The sequence below is a fragment of the Hibiscus syriacus genome, unplaced genomic scaffold (genome assembly GCF_006381635.1).
Source record: "Hibiscus syriacus cultivar Baekdansim isolate YM2019G1 unplaced genomic scaffold, ASM638163v2 tig00111207_pilon, whole genome shotgun sequence".
Lineage (NCBI taxonomy): Eukaryota > Viridiplantae > Streptophyta > Magnoliopsida > Malvales > Malvaceae > Hibiscus > Hibiscus syriacus.
In genome coordinates this window covers 1,135,805-1,147,280 of record NW_024063019.1, presented here as the reverse complement: position 1 = coordinate 1,147,280, position 11,476 = coordinate 1,135,805, and the positions used below count along the sequence as shown (strand labels likewise).

The 11,476-nt window shown below is 32.6% G+C and overlaps 1 pseudogene; it reads right to left on the bottom strand.

Annotated features, from left to right (window-relative positions):
* Window positions 1-1,623: 1,623 nt before the first annotated feature.
* Window positions 1,624-9,284, bottom strand: LOC120155730 (annotated as a pseudogene).
* Window positions 9,285-11,476: the final 2,192 nt, after the last annotated feature.

The window sequence follows — 11,476 nt, the reverse complement described above, 5'->3', positions numbered from 1 at the left end:
TTCATTGTCCCGTGAAATATCATTGTATAGATTGAGCTTGATCCACTGAAAAGAAATTGGAACATTTCTTCTGCAGTAATCTTGCATTGTTCTTCCATTTTCACAATCTAGGGCTGGTACATATCAACAACAATTATTCTCGACTTGAATGGTTAAAATCATTGGTGATGGTTTGATGAATTTGAAAATGAAGAAGATCCATTTACTTGAAAAGAAGAAGAAGCTGGTGACATCAATAACTGGGCATTAACATTGCTCTTTTAGATGGAAAACCATAGCATTTTTGGCTTATATGCAGCATATTTTTGTAATTTTTCATTTATTTTCAGATATTCTGATAATTCGAAATGGATATTTTCCCAATCCGTATTCGATCAGAATATCCGATCTAAATTATCCAAAATAAAAAAATTGGATTGAATATCCGAATATTCAAATCGGATTATTCGTATAGATTCATCCTATACAAAAGACATAGTGTTCAGCTCTTTTCAGTAGAATTAGTTTCGAAAGTGATTTTGTGCATTCATCATCAATGATGGTAGAACCCGACAGTTTGGGCAATTTAAATTTATTGTTTACAATTGAAGAATTAACTGAGGCTACAAATATTTTTTTAGACCGTAATCTTTTGGATGAAGGTGAATTTGAGGTTGTTTATAATTGTTGCTTACAAGATGGAAGAAGGTTGGTTGTAAAGCAGCTAAAATCACTGGGGACAGGGTGAATAAGAATTTAAAGCTGAGATTGAAGAACATGATCTTCTAACGATAAATAAGATTGTTGACAGTTGATTCTAATGATTGTTTTTGTGATGAATATACAAATTTATGTAAATTAAGTGTTCCAAATCATAAACAAATAAAAACTTTCGGAATAATTATAATTTTTAATAAAAATTATAATTTAATTATATTCATATGAAAATTTAAACTAAACAATAATAAATGATTAATTATGGATAGATCATTATATTTTTTATATTTATATAATAAGAACAGTTTAGTTAATGGTGTATATCAGTGTGTCACATTAGTGATGGGTGTACGACTTGCATTTTAGAATTTTCCTTAATTCAAAATCAACTTTTGATGAAATAATAACATGAAATCAAAATTCTAACATTTTACTTTGAATCAAAGTTGATGGAATTTTTTAATCAAATACTAATGTTTCAATCAGATGGTTTGATCTACTACCATTTGTCTAACCTTATACATTGTTGATTTTGAAATTCAAATTTTCAAGGTTAGTTATTTATTTTATTAATAGTGCTTACTCTGACATTTTATTTGTGTCAATCCTGAAATCTTTTTTTTTTCCAGTTAATTACATATTTTATTGATGTTGTTCACTTAAAATTTTATTTGTATCAATTTCATCTAAAAAATTTATGTTATTAATATATACGTACTCACCTTTAAATATATTTTTGAATCCGCCGCATGTGGGAAAAAAAACTACCTGATGAGACAGTTTTATTCATAAACTACTGCAACAAGCCTTCAATAGTCTTGCATAGACAGTGCAAAATACAACAGTAATCAAAGCAAAGCCTGCTTTATATTATTATTATCATTACTATTATTTGATGACTAATAATTTAGTTTCCAACTTACCAAATTATAACTTGATCAACTTGAGGGGTCCCAACTCTTTTGCCTTGGCTCTTAACAAATGCTTCTGGATCTTACCAGTAGCCGTCTTTACCAAATTACAACGTCACGAAAGCACAAGGCGACTCTCCCCACCGCTCATCCGCCTTTGCCACCACCGATACCTCCAATACTGCAGGGTGCGAACACAGAATGTTTTCCACCTCCACGGTGCTGATGTTTTCACCTCCGGATATGATTATGTCCTTTGACCTATCTTTTACTTCAATGTACCCACCTGGATGTTTCACACCAAGATCCCCGGAGTGAAACCACCCATTAGCAAATGTTTCCTCATTCGCTTTTAGGTTCTTTAAGTAGCCTTTCATCACAACATTGCCCCGAAAAACTATTTCTCCAATGGTTTTCCCATCAGCCGGAACCGGCTCACCAGTTCAAGTACCGATGACATCTTGGCCCTTTAAACCAACATATCGGACACCTTGACGTGCATTTAGAAGAGCTTGTCTTTCGGGCGGCAGCGAATCCCATTGAGGCTTCCAGGCACACACTGTATAAGGACCATAGGTCTCCGATAGACCGTAGGTGTGGGTCACCAGAAAAGCTTTCTGAGACATCGTAGCAAGAGTGGAAGGGGGTGGGGCTGCACCGGCTGTCATTACATGAACAAGATGTGGGAGAGGCAGAATTGTGTCCTCGGGTGGGGCATTAACTATGAAATTCAGAACCACTGGTGCAGCACAGAAGTGAGTCACTCTATTCTTTGATATGGACCGAGTAGACAACATTTGCAGTTACCTGCAATGGTTATACGATGCAAACGAATAAGGACATCAATAACAAGCTATGATCAAAGATCATAGACAAAGTGCACAACATTCACATCCACACTGTTTATGTCGGATTAAAGACATCTCGTAGACTCTCAGTCAATGAGCTTAAATCATGACAAAAGCAAAAGCGGGATAGAGAAATTACCTGTCGGAGGCATATGTTAGTTCCACAAACAGCTGCAAGTGTCAACGAAAAACACCAACCGTTACAATGGAACATAGGTAAAGTACACAAGTATACAGCTCCTTCATTCATACCCCATATAACGGGATTACTCAAAGCCATTAGATATGCCCCTCGGTGATGTAATACCACCCCTTTAGGGCTGGCAGTCGTGCTGGAAGTATAGCCCAAAGCGATGCTTTGCCACTCATCCCGAGGAGGCTTCCACCCAAAGTCCGGGTCACCACTTTCTAAGAACTTCTCATGCTCGATGGCTCCTTGTCCCAAAGCATACCTAAGTGTTTTCGGATCACAGCTTTCATCAGCAACGACTATAACAAGTGGAGACTTGAATTCGCCTTGGCTTTTCGTCTTCATGAGTTTCAAAGCATCCTCAGCCAAGTTGAAAAACTCTTGGTTTACGATGACAATGGCGGACTGCGAATGATCCAAAAGGAAAGCAATGGTTGCCGCATTTAGGCGAATGTAGACAGGGTTTATAACATCCCCAGACATTGGGATCCCAAAATGAGCTTCATATAAAGCAGGAACATTTGGAGCAATTATGGCTACCTACAAAATAAATACAAGCAATAAAACCATTAAAGATCCATTAAAACAGTCATAATGAAAACAATCCAAACACAATTGGTTAACAGAACTGGCAATTCCCATATCAATTAGGACCACAAATCAAGCATTAATTTCATTAACTAAACAAATCTACTATCATAGTTATTAGGGGTGTGCAAAAAAATTCGATCCGACCGATCCGATCCAAAAATTCAGATATCTGATCCGTTTTTTAATTTTCGGATAGTTTAGATCGGGTATCCAAAATTTTTTCGGATTTTCGGATCGGATACGGTTCGATAAAAAATCATTTTCGGATTATCCGAAAATCCGAAAAAAATTTGAGCTATATTAGTAGGTTTCAAACCCAAAGCTGTTTGGGACTTTGGGCTATATGGATTCTTTCAAATCCAGAGAAGTGCGGGTAACTTTGGCAAAGTTCATGAATGGAGAGCCCAGAGAAGAAACCATACTGTTGTTATTAACAACAGACAAAAATTAAAATACAATAAAAGGGGTAAAACATAAAGCTTATTTCTTTCTTTCTCTTTCTCTAATCAAGTTTCTTCTTCGATTTCCTCTTACTCTTTCAAGTTGGAAAATTTGGCTAGAAATTCTTCGCCTCTTCTCTCCGCCGCCGCCTCTAAAAGTAAAATTTTCACTTTTTTATTGTTGTTGTTGTTGAAATACTTTTTATTCATTAGAAATTATTTATTTATTTGTATTCTCCCTTTCATCTATTTGGCTTCTCTCTAAATAGGGTTTATGAAATTGTTACGAACTTTTGTTTCCCGTTGTTGTATGGATTGTTTCGTTGTTTATTGTTATTCAATTTAATTAGTGATTGATCTCGGATTTGTTAATCTAAATTGTATTGCGATGTAGGTTAAACGTTTAGGTTTCCTTGTTAGCTTCTGATGGTTTTGTGTTGGTTTGCCTTTATGGAAGATGTCAAAAATACGAATATTGGAAATTTGAGTTCTTTAGTGTCTTCTTTATGGTGATTTTCATTACTTTTCTTATATTCTATTTTTGGATAATCTGGGCATGTGGCTCTAAGAGGTTGCTTATTATAATAAACCGTCTGAGCCTCTTGAGCCATGCTCTGTTTGCATGTCATCATTTTCCTTTTTTAATTGTTCATTGTCTGCTAATGCATACACCTTTTCTATTATAAGTTGTATGGTTGTAATGTATGTATAGAAATCTGCTAAATTGTTATCCTAAGCTAACTGAAGAATCTGTTTCAACCGAAATTATGATTTCTGAAGCTTTATACTGAGCTCGTTATGGTCCTGGTCTTATTAATGTTTAGTGTATTTGTATATAATTTCCCTATATATGGAGATAGTTTAATTGTTTGTGTTCCACCTTGCTTATTTCACATTTCTGTTTGGCATGATCAGTAAGGATATATTCACTTTGCTTGTTCGTGCTTGTTAAAGCGTGATTCTATTTCTGTTATTATGTTACATGTTTTTTTCTGGCTTGTAAGTTGATTTTTTTCTCCTTTCTTTTCAGTAAGTGTTCCATGTTTTCCAAGAAGTTAAACTTGCATATCGTAGCTCACAATGATGTAAACACTAAATAGATTGTACTGATTTTTACAGATTCTCCCTCTCAACGTTTGAAGATGACGAGCCAAAACCCTAACCAATCTCCATTTCAATCTCATGTATGGGCTAAATTTTTTTGGGTAAATAATGAAACAAACTAATCTGATAAACTAATTTATAAAAATGAAATGTAATGCATACATTTTGTAATATACTTTATTGCTTGTTTACAAAACATGTCATCTTTTGATGAGAATGGAGATTTTAATTATGTATTTGTTGACTCGATGATGGAGTCTGATGAGGAGGGAAGACAAAATTCAACAGCAAAAAAAAGCTTCTCTCGATAAAAATGCCAGAAAGAGAAAGAGAAAGTCCAAGTGGTGGAGTCATTTTTCAATTGATGAGGAGGATCCCACTTTTACTTCCTGTAAGTATTGTAAAAAACTTATTGGTTGTAAAACCAAAAATGACACTACACCTTTAGCAAATCACATTAGTAGGTGCAAAAAAATATCCTCCAAATTTGGATAAGAAACAAAAATTGATTGATTTTGAAAGTGAAATGTTGGTAAATGAAGATGAAAGTACTGAAATAGTTAGTGTTCCAAAATGCAGGAAATTTAATCATGATTTGTGTAGGAAGAAGCTTGCTAAAATGCTCATTGTGGATGAATTTCCTTTTGCTTTTGTCTAACGTGAAGGTTTCATTGAATTCTGCAAGGCTGTAAATCCTCTCTTTAAGCTTCCTTCTTGTTCAACTGCCACTCGAGATTGTTATGCTCTTTTTATTGAACAAAGAAATGAGTTGAAAAATACTTTTAAGAACTTACATTCTAAGGTTTGTCTAACCACAGACACTTTGACATCATGTCAAAATTTAAGCAATATGTGTTTGACAGCCCATTTGTTGATGATGAATGGAATTTACATAAGAGGATAATTAATTTTTGTCCAATTGCTGGTCATTCCGGACAACTTATTGGTAGAGCTGTTGAAAAATGCTTGATTGATTGGGGTTTGAAAAACATTATGACTGTAACCGTAGACAATGCTAGCTCAAATGATTTAACAATTGAATACCTGAGAAGAAGACTTACCATTTGGGAGTCTAGTTTATTGGAGGATAGATATTTACATATGAGATGTGCGTCCCATATTTTGAATTTGATTGTGAAATAGGGTTTGAAAGAACTTGATTTGTCCATTATGAAAGTTCGAACTCTTGTGAGATATGTTAGACTTCTCTCGCTAGACTTCAAAATTTTAAAACTTGCATAGAAGAGGAGAAAGAGGATAGCAAAAGTCTTGTTACTTTAGATGTTGAGACTAGATGGAATTCAACTTTCCTAATGCTCGAATCTGCTATCAAGTTTAAAAAGGCATTTGCTAGTTTATACATGAAAGACTCTTATTGTTTCAAGGAACTTAGAAAGATTGGTGGTGGTCCCATTGAAGATGATTAGAAGATGGTGAGTAGTTTTTTACCTTTCTTGAGCATTTTTTATGAAGCAACATTGAGGTTATTTGGTTCTCATTATGGGACTTGTAACCATTATGCACACGAGATTTACAAGACTAAATTAATTATTTCCAACATAAGTGATGATTATGAGGGTATTAAGAAAATGGCAACCCAAATGATGTCTAAGTATGAAAAGTATTATGGGAACACTGATAATATCAATATTATGATGTTTGTGGATGTGATCCTTGACCCTAAGCACAAGTTGAATTATGTTAATTGGATTGTGAATGATTCTTATGATGAAACACAATCCACTCTTTTGTGCCTCAAAATTAAGATAGTTTTACAATATTTATTTGATTCATATGCTTCTTCAATGCCTCCTTCAAATAAAAGTGATATGTCTTCCTCCACTTCTACTTCTTTATCTAATTTCACTCGAGGTGGGACTCAAAGTGGAGGTAAGATTGATCTTCAACAACTTATGGTTTCAAAATTTCAAAGGGATACGGGTTGTTTGTTAACTAGTGCCAATAAAAATGAATTGGAGAAGTATTTAGAAGATGCTTGTGAGTCTCATGCTTCAAATTTTGATATCCTACAATGGTGGAAAGATCAACCAAAAAGATATCCGATTCTTCATAGGATGGATGGCTAAAGATGTACTTGCCATACCTATCTCGACTATAGCTTCTGAGTCTGCTTTTAGTACAGGAGGTCGTGTGTTTGATTCTTTTCGCACTTCATTGACTCCAAAAATGGTTGAAGCACTTGTTTGCACTCAAGATTGGTTACGCACCTCTCAATCACCTATTATAATAGAAGAAAGTTTAATTGCCTTGGAAGAGTTGGAGGAATGTAAGTTTATTTTTACTTTTGATTGCTTCTTTTTTTGTTTATTCAATATTTAAAGTTTAATCATAAATGTATATTTTAATCTTTTTTATTTTATTTTGTGTGATATAGCCATGAAGGATCTAACTTTAGAGCAACCAGATATCATAATTGACGAGACAATTAATACTTTGGATGATTTGTAAATTTGAAGTATTTAGTGATCCTACTATCTCTTTTATTATGTTGTTAAGACTTGATACTATTGTGTGGTATTTTATTTTGAACATCTTGTGTTGATTTTATTGTGTTGTTGAGATTTGATATTCTTGTGTGGTATTTTTAATATGAACATCTTGTGTTGATTTGAGACTTTATACTCTTATGTAATATTTTTATTTTGCACGTCTTGTGTTGGTTTGTTGTGTTGTTAATGTACACCCATACTTTTCATTTCGAGCTTTGTTCAACTTGTCGACAATATCGCTTAACATTGAAAACTGTTGAGAACATTTTGATATTTTGATATACCAAACAATTTTATTTATTAATATTTATTAATTTTAAGATTGTATTTGATTCAATTATTCGAATGTATACAATTATTACTTAAAGTTTAAAAACATCAATTTTTACTCCTTAATAAAAAATTGAGATCTATACTGGAAATATCTTTGAAAGAATTTTTACTAAAGGTTTTGAACTTTAATCGAGTCAAAAAACTCAATTTTAATATGGTAGTACCGATACTGCTAAGGTAGTACCGATACCATGTTGTATAGTAGTACCGATACTATGAATGTAGTATCGATACTACTCCTTTGGTTTTGACTCTGAAAATTTCCAGAATCTCAAAATGGTACCGATACCGTTGTCTGGTATCGATACTACTTTATATAGTAGTATCGACACTCCTTGAGACAGTATCGATACCTTTGCTTTCCAACAGTCAAAATATTTGAATTTTTTGCAAAAAAAAAAATCAGATTCGGATCCGGATATATGGATATCCGATCCGAAATTTCGGATATCTGACTTTTGGATATCCGATTTTTTCGGTTCGGATACGGATCATTACTTTAGGTATCCGAAATTTTCGGATATCTGAAAATTCGGATCGGATAATATCCGATATCGATAATGCACACACCTAATAGTTATATTATGAATGCTTATTACTTTAAAAAAAACTCTAAAAAATGAACCATCAAGTGAACTCAATGATTAAAGAGATTATTGTTCTTTCTAAAGGACTTCGGTTAGAGCAGTTGTGTCTACAAAACGTATATGTTTTGTCGATAATTAAAAGAGATTTTAAATATATACTACCTTGTAATAATCTAATACTATTAAAAAAAAAGCTTAAGGGTTATTTGTCCCCTATAGTAAACACAATTTATCATTTTTGTCTCTATAATGTTTTCGCATCAATTTAGCTCTCAAAGTTGTTTAGGGGCATCTTCCTAGTCCTCAAAGTCCGTTTTAACTAACAAAACTATTAATTTTCTGTATATGTGGACGCCAATTATTTTCACGTCAGTCAATATTACAGACATGATTTGATGATAACGTGACATTTATTAAAAAAAATAAACATAAAGGTTAAAAGAAATCCTTAAAATTTTAACCTAATACCTTAATCACATTAAGAATTTTTTAAAACTATTATGTTTAGTAAATATTTTAACCTCATCCCTTAATCTACATATGTAAAAGGTTTTATTAGTCAAAACAGCTAACGAATTTTGAGGGTTATGATGATGCCCCTAAATAGCTCTGAAAGTTAAATTAATCTAAAATATCATAAAAAAAACTGATAAACCAGATCAACTAAAAAAACAAAAGTAGCCTTGAGCCATTAAAAGGGGAAAAAACTCTTAAGAACATAAAAAGTGACGAGGAAAAAAATTTATAATTTCGTTATCTTTATAGTACTAAGCAACCAAAACAGAATTAAAAACTGAAAGATTTCACTGTTTCGGATATTTTAAAATTGTCATTAGTGATGAAAGGCGACGGAATGTGCTTTGATTACGGAGCTAACAAGGCCGATGGAGCGTTTGGAGAAGCCAAGCGACGGCAGCGCTGGTAAGTCTGGAGCCACTTGTACGTTCGAGATCCATGGACCACCGCTTTTCTGGTTGGATGAACCGTAGCGGCTCGTTCCAAGAACCATAACGGCGTCAAAGCCGTGTAGTTGGCGGCGTTCCTTTGGAGGTCGTCGATGTCTCGCATCTCCATCACCGTCGATACACCCCTCTTCCTCAACTTCTCTGTTTGGTTTTCTCTGTTAGGAGAAGACAATGAAATGCTGAGCGTTACTTATATTCAAGCTGGAATGGGTAGGCGGTAGTGTTAATTGGTGAAATTAGAGCAAGGACCACGTGATATAATATTTTTGTTTTTTTGGTTTCATTCTAAGTTTTTGTCTTGATTAGTCTGGATTTATCCACGTCGCACATATGATTTTGGTAGGTGAATCTCTCAACAGAAATTTTCTGTATACTCAAGAACTCAAACTCGAGACCTTACTTAGGTGATATCAATTTACTTATCACTTGAAAGAACCCTTGTTGATTCTTTTTTAACAATACTAACTAATTAAATTTTATCAATAAAACAATTATCAAAATTACAATGCATTCAAATATTAAAAAGATAGAAAGAATATTCACCAAGAAAACTTATAAAAACAAAAATATTAAATCTAAATATACGGAAAAAAAACATTCAGAAACTTTTTGTAATACTCTAAATTTTGACTAGTGACTAAAATATAATTTTTAAAAGTTTGAGGTTTAAAGTATAAACTTTGTAAAAGTTTAGTGACTAAGAATGTAATTTTTTGAATAGTTATAGATTTTAGCTTGTAAATAAATAGTTTAGCCTAAAACAAGGATTTTTGTGCGAATCATATTTTTGATACGAAATTTGTGTTGAAAGCTATAAAGTGATAAAGTTCATTATTGAAATCGGATAGTCGGATCGAACTAAAATTTTATGATTTGAAGGATGTTAGAAAATAGTTGGAAATATTATTTTCATATTTTGAAACTGTGAAAATTATTATGGATCAATGAATTTGGATATAATTTTCTCTATTTGACCAAACTGAAGAAATTTAGTGACTAAAATGCATGTTTTGTAAAATAAGAATTAAGATGTTTTATTTATGGATTTGATGATATAAGAGATGTTGTCATGGAGTGGCATGGATGAAATTATTAAGTTTTATTAAGGGCAAAATGGTAAAGTGGATTCAATGAATTTAAAATTCATTTATATTAGATGATGACATGTGTATTAAGGGATAATTTCAAGTAAATTAAAGAAAATTTTAGTTTCTTCTTCTTCCAGCCGTGAGTTCCATAGCCGTGAGAGAGTTTTCTTTTTAATTTTTTTGGTCCATTTTCTTTAAGATTTTAAGTTAGGCTATTAAGGATAAAATAACCTACCTGAAATTCTCTTTCATTTAACATAAAAATCTTCATGTTTTATGTTTAAGTTGGTGAGATGTGGATAAAGGGGAAGCATGATTCTTATGATTAAAGGTTGATTATTGATGTTAGAAGTATTGTGAAGTTGAAATCAAGCATGAAAGTTGTTAAAAATCAAGTGTAAGATTATATTTATGGTTTAACCATAGGGTTATGTTTTGGAAAATGTTGTGTTTGATTTATATTTGATATGAAAAGGAGTTGAATTGGTTGTAAATATTGTGTGAATGATGAAATTGAGCTTGAATCAAGTTTAGAGATTATTTTGTAAAGAATAAAACTATTTGGCCAAAGGGGAAAATATTTGGAAAATTTCTAAAAATTTTCATAAAGTGCATCATATCGTAGTTTCAATTATGATTCGGCACCGTGTTGTGCCTAGTGGGCACCTTAAACTCACGTACCTTAAATTTTCTTACATGTACATTGGTTTATAACAGTAAATGTGAAAGTTATGTCAGTATATGAAAGAAGGGAATATAGAATATAAAAGAAAGTTCTGAAATATGTTCGAATGAAAAGAATAAAAGTTATTTATGATATTTAATGATGACATACTTGATTTTTTTATAAAATCGTGAGATGATAATTTTCAGGTTTTCAGAAGGAAAAACGACTTGACTAGCCAGATTTGAGGTTTTAATTTTTTTTATTTAAATTACAGTTTATTGCTTATATTTTATGGATTTTACATTTTAGTTATATTTCTGCCCCCACTAAGTTTTACTTGGAGCGTGAGGATTTTCATGCGTAGGTTCGAATAAAGTAGAGGTCGTGAAGTGAAGAGCTTGCTAGCATCTTATGCAAAATCAAACCTACAGACAGTATCAGTAAGACATCCTTACTTTGACTTAGTGGAATGTACGTGATATCTACAGGGTTGTTTTATCCTTACTTTGACTTATTAGTGGCATGTACGTGATATCTACAGGGTTG